Raw genomic sequence first — 6,045 nt, 5'->3', positions numbered from 1 at the left:
GGTTTTCTTGCACCAGCTTTATTCTGACTTCTGTGTCCTTTGTCTTTCGTTAAAAAGGACACTGAGAGTTTTTCAGTGGTGCAGATGTTCACTTGCTTTCTTACCATGGTGTTACAGATCTGTCTTTGTACATGATATTAACAAAACCGATATGTGTATGGTAATGTTTGTTAAGCAACTCTGCCAATGTTTAGCCTATTCTAGGACAGTATCTACAGCTCTCATCTGGCACTGTGATGGGGTTATTGGTTTTCTTTGTTTTGATCTGTTTGTTTGGGTAGTTTTGGGTTTAATGATTTTATTTTGTATTACTTTATATTTTCTTTTTTTCCCCTCAACCCCTTAAATGAGTCAACAGCAAGTCAGTGAGAGCTTGGAAAGAATAAAAACTGATTAGGATATATATTTTAGTGTAATAACAGTACATAAAATTTTTCTACCTTTAAGAAAAATTTCTAGTTGGTGTTTTGGTGTGTTTTATGGTTATGATGGCAGTTATGTGTGCCTTTTGGGGAGGGGGAAGGGGGGGTGGGTTGTGGCTGTTTTAGTATTTTGTTTCCTTTGGTTGTTTTTGTTTTTTTCCCCCCCTCCTTTCTGTCCAAAAGAGGATTTGTCCTGTTTTGTTTACTCTGTGCACTTTCCTTCTTTATTGGCTGTAGCGTGCTTAGAAGTCTCTCTGATGGACAAGACAAAGCAGTAAGTGAGATGGAAGAATAAAATGCAGTCTTGTTCCATTCAACTAATTTGTTATGTAAAATTTATTTACCTTTAGTTTTTAATAGAAAACTGACTTCCATCGTTTATTTTCAATAATTGATTTCTTATGTGTGGTTAATGTCTGTATACTTAACAGTTCTTCTCAGCAAGATATTGTGCATTGTGGTGGTGGTTGGCTGGGATTTTTTTAGGGTAGTTTTTGTGGGTTTGGGCTTGTTAATAGTGTTTATCAGAGGCTCTTGTGTTTGTGTTCTTGTTCAGAGAATCGTTAAGATTCTGTATTTCACATTCTGACATAAAATAGAGCAGTAAGTCAAAGTAAACCATCAGAAAATGTATCTGTATGACAGTGAGCTTGAAGTGTGATAGTTGTCACAAACTTGTGAGGGCACAGTTTACGTTAAGGATGTGAAGGAAGGATGGGCATATACAAAGAAACAATGCAAGGCAGGTGTTCAGATCAGGGGTATCTCAACCTTGATAGCTCAAATGTTCTGTATGTTTTGAGGCTAAGAAAAAAAATTATCTTCTTATTGCTTGTGAGTCATATATATACTCTGATAGTGCATTCAGTGTATTGACACGCTGTGTGGTTCATCCTGACAGATTACATTGTGTGCTCAAGATCAGAATTTATCACTAAGTACTACTTCAGTTGCTTACCTTTTATCTTCTCTTTCTCCTTTTTTTTTTTTTTGTGTGCCTTCTTTAGTGAAAACACTCCTATGTTTGGTACCCTTTTTACCATTTTTTTTCCCTATTGAATACTGTAATGCCTTTTGATTTGTAGCTGAGAATACATGGCATATTAGCTGTACTCATTTAAAGAACACTGTTATGAAAAATTTGCATTTTATTTTTAATTGAAAAGGCAGGCTTAGCCTTTTTCGAGGCAGGGGTGACTGCTGTTGATTTCAGTGGAAGTCATACTTTTATGAGACTGAGCTCTAGATGAAGGATTTTGTGCTTTGGTTTGTTTTTTTTCACCCTCTGGTTTACTTGCTCTCCAAGGTGCTGTTGTCCCAGACAGCAATTGCTAGATACTCTTTTATTGATGTCTTGCTGGTTGAGCTTTAGGCCTATGCTGTGTTAGTTCTGGCTGTGCAAGTGGACTTCTGTAAATATGTAGCAATGTGATATTTTAAGGGGTTTTGTTGTTTTTTGGTGTCCCGTCCGTTCCCCCCCCCCCCCCCCCCCCCTTCTTGTGCAACTGAAGCTTCTATCTAAGAAAACAATTTGCTTTAATAGGTGAGGACAATTTTTTTCACTGTGAGGGTGACTGAGTACTGGAACAGGCTCCCCAGGTGATTGTGGAGTTTCCCTCTCTGGAGATACTTGAAACTCGCCTGGATGCCTTCCTGTGTAATCTGGCCTAGGTGATCCTTCTATGGCAGGGGGGTTGGGCTACATGATCTTTCGAGGTCCCTTCCAGCCCTTAACATTCTGTGATTTTGTTGTACTATAAGATCGTTACCTGAAAATACACATCCTCTGCATTAAATGGCTGAGCTATGCATTTATGTTTAAAGTAGCCTCCTGTTTGAGGCAGACTCTTGATCTCTGTATTGGGATTTCATTTGATTTTGGTGCTAAACGTTGTCTTTCTGCACAATGCAATCTGAAAGTACAACTGGTCTTTTGTTCTTTTTTTTTAAAAAGAAACAAACCTGGAGCAGGCATCAGTTAGGCATCAGAGTAGTAGCATGGTGCACAAATTCATTGTTGCATACCATTCCACCTCACTAACTTCGGACAATCAAACTCCTGTGCCTGTGGCATGGCATCGCTTTCCTCTGGCATTAGTGAAAAACATGCTTCCTAACTCACGTCAGAATATTTTTGGATGTCGTTTTCCCATTTTCACTCTCAGTATGTCCCTGTCTTGGTGAAGGAAATGTTGCTTTCCTGACAATTTGTCAGACCAAGAGTTGAAAAATAAGTTGCAAATAGCAAATGTTCAAAACCAATTCATCTTTCTGTAAGCTCCTGGAGTGCTCTGCTGCAGCCTGCAGAATTAGATAAAACCCTGGTGGAGAGAGAAGCAAGAAAACCTCTTCAAAGTATGCATTTAGAGCCATTTGGAGCTTAGGCTCTGTCACAATAGACTATGTAGTACTAGGCCACTGTTTGTGAAGATTAGCAACAGCATGGGATACCAAATGGAGCTTGAAAATCAAATGTGGAACATCATGTACTTAAACTGTCTCTCCAGAGGTGAATAGGCCAAAGTATTCCCTACTGCACAATCTGTTTTCTATTTCAAAATGGAAGGGTGTATGGGAAATCATCTTAATTTGAAACACTTTCCCAAAGCAGTAAGATAGGACTGTGTATGCACAGTTTGAAGTTTTTCCTAATTGCACAGGCAGGGAGAAGTAATGGATAACAACTTGGATCCTGGCAAACTTTTCATTCCAGTTTTTGGTTAGTGGTTGTCTCATAAATTAGAAGTACCATTATTTTGTCCTGGTGAAGGAGAAATACTCTTGCCTTTTTCTGGCTGGTATGACAAGCAGCTCTGGTATTCTTCTCATGCACCTGGCAATGAGAGGAGGAGTAGGGCTCTGGTACTGCACCCCTCTCCCGGATGTTTGAGATTTCTTGACTGGAAATTCCTGTGAGGTGGAGAAGGACATTCCTAGAACTCCTGCCCTCTTGCTCCAGCTTCATAGTTCTTTTTAAATTGTGATTTGGATCAATTGCCTTTTCATTTTGAACTTTCATTTATCCTTTTCACATAGCTCTGGTACTTTTCCCTGCAACTGACAAGCATTGCCTTAAATTTTCTGTCTGCAGGCTCAGGAAGCCAGGAATGTCTTGTCTTTTTTTTTTTTTTTCTCCTTCCCTCCCTTCTCATTAATCTTTCAAGGATGATAAATCTGTTCTGAGAATACTGCAGAAACTGAAAACTTAGAAGATAGGCAGTAGATGTCTTAGAGCCTTTTAAAGCCTACATTAAAAATTCTGATCTTAATTACAAGCAAGTAAGTGGAAAGTAATTTTTTTTTTACTGACATGGTGTATCTCAGAATTGTTTCATAAACTTCTAAGGAAGCTGAATGTAGAATTTGGAGTAGTCCTTTTTTTTTTTTTTCAATTACAGATGTGCTTGTTTTTATTTGAATTTTTTATCTCATCTGAAATTTGTGCACTGATTTTTCTTGTTCCTATTTTAATTTTCAAGAAGTGGCAAGGGGGAGTTGGGATGCATACAGAATAGTGACTAGTGCTTCAAAATAATCTGAAGAGCATATTGAATGGCATGAGATGATTAAGTCACATGAAGGCATTGAAGAACTTTTGTTTTAAAAACTCATGTCTGTGACTTGTTTGATAACTGGCATATCACAGAAAATATATCTGGGTGGAAAAGACCTCAAAGACCTCAAACATTTGGCCCAGCACTGAAGAGTTAACACTAAACTGTGTCCCTAATTGCCAGGTCTGCACGCTGGTTGAACACCCCAAGGGATGGTGGCTCCACCACTGCCCTGGTCAGGCTGTTCCAGCTTTTGATAACCCTTTCAGTGAAGAAATATTTCCTAATATCTAGCCTGAACCTTCACTTTTGTAGCTTGAAACCAATTCTTCTAGTCCTGTTCTTTGTCATTAAGGAGAAGAAGGTGACTCCCTCATACTCCAACATCCAGAGCTTCAGGTAGTTGTTGAGAGTGATGAGGTCTCGCCTCAGCCTCCTCTTCCCTAGACTGAACAACCCCAGCTCCCTCAGATGCTCCTCAGAGGGCACATGCGCCAGGCCATTCATGAGCCTCATTGCCCTTCTCTGGACATGCTACAGTACCTCAATATCCCTTCTATAGTGAGGGCCCCAGAACTGAACACAGTACTTAACAGCTCTTCGGAGGGAGTATGTTAACTTGTAATTCAGAAAATAGCAGTAATTTCAGATCCTTAGAAGCTCTTGGCTGACTGTTTCAGATGTGATCCAGCCAGCTTCTGATGTGTACATCTTGCTTAGACATTGCATCTTTAATTTTTGGGCATGCTTTTTGTCATTGCTATCCAAACATCAGTCATGAGATATGCATTACTGTATCCACACTATTCAGTGACTAAAACTGGTAGAGAATGCTGTGGTATGTCCCTGCTATTTTAGTGTATGGAAACATATGCTTTAATTTTAATAGTGTGATCTTTAATGAAGAATGATTTCAAGGCCTGCAGAATTAGCTCCCCCCCAAAAAAATAATCAAGTAAGTTACAGGCAAGGAAATGTTTGTATGAAGATTACATATGTTGCTACTGGAGAAGGAGCTGATTTTATTCACTAGCACTTGATGTGACAAAAAATGCAGAGAATTTTGTGAAGTCCACAATAAGAACAGATCCATAATATAATTTGTGTGACTAGAGGAACCTGTCAGGCAGGAGGTAGTGACAATACTACCTTAGGAAAAGCTGCTTTTTGAAGAGATTAGCATTTCTTCTAGTCATTACTGAATGAGAAGAGAAAGCTTTTTTATTTTTTCTTTTGCTCCCCAAGAGTGGAAAAGCTGTTCCACTCCAGATCCTGTGTATAGTGTAAGTATGTCTCTCCCCATGGAAACACTGGCATGTGTGTACTTTATGCTCCCTTCTCCTAGTTTATTTTTGTTAATGAAGTTTATATCTGGAAAAAGATCTGAAATGAAGTGGCGAGAAAAGAACAGTGATTATTAGAATTTTTTGGGTAAAGAATAAAAAGCTCACGATTTTGTGACTGTGAGGAGTGCTTTATTCCTGGGCTAAGATTTAGCCTTCAAGATGTTCTTTAAAGCAGATTTGTTGTTGTTGTTTCTTTTCCTGCCTGTAACTTTTAAACTATTACCCTACTTTTGACTTGCTGAGAATGCCTTCCATTGGAAATAACAGATAATAAAAGTACTAGGATGCTATTACTATCTACAAGGTACTTTTATGTAAGATAGAAGGCAAAGCTGTCCTTCCTGACTGAGGCTTCTTGTGAAATTTCTCCCAGTTTTCATTCTAAACAGCTCTTTCTAGTCCATGTTTTTATCATCTGCTGTAGAATAGTGCTCTTTTATAGAACTTGTCAGATTTAGCAGAGCAACATGCTGATATACAACTATACTCCAGCAGTGTGAATCCCATTGAGAGTGTGAAGCTGGTGTTTCCCTTTGGTTTGCTGCAGATTTTTGGAGGCATGCAGGCAATAAGAAACCATAAGATCCATGGTGGCTGCTTCTGTATCACTGAAGTTGACAGATCTTTCAATTAACAGCTCTCTGTGTGTGTATGCATTGGTGTGTATGAGAGAAATATACCTTTAGAAATAGGTATTTACAACTAGTTTACTGACCCCAAACC

The 6,045-nt window shown here is 38.8% G+C and overlaps 1 protein-coding gene across 3 annotated transcripts in view; it reads left to right on the top strand.

Moving 5' to 3' along the window:
* Positions 1 to 6,045, top strand: part of CFAP96 (cilia and flagella associated protein 96) — an 88,563-nt gene that overhangs the window by 49,545 nt on the left and 32,973 nt on the right. The gene's annotated exons all lie outside the window — the stretch shown is intronic.

Source organism: Melanerpes formicivorus, unplaced genomic scaffold (genome assembly GCF_026170545.1).
Source record: "Melanerpes formicivorus ecotype bairdi unplaced genomic scaffold, bMelFor1.0.p_v2 SCAF_4, whole genome shotgun sequence".
Lineage (NCBI taxonomy): Eukaryota > Metazoa > Chordata > Aves > Piciformes > Picidae > Melanerpes > Melanerpes formicivorus.
Note: the sequence above shows the minus strand (reverse complement) of the source record. Positions and strands in the feature narration are given on the sequence as shown.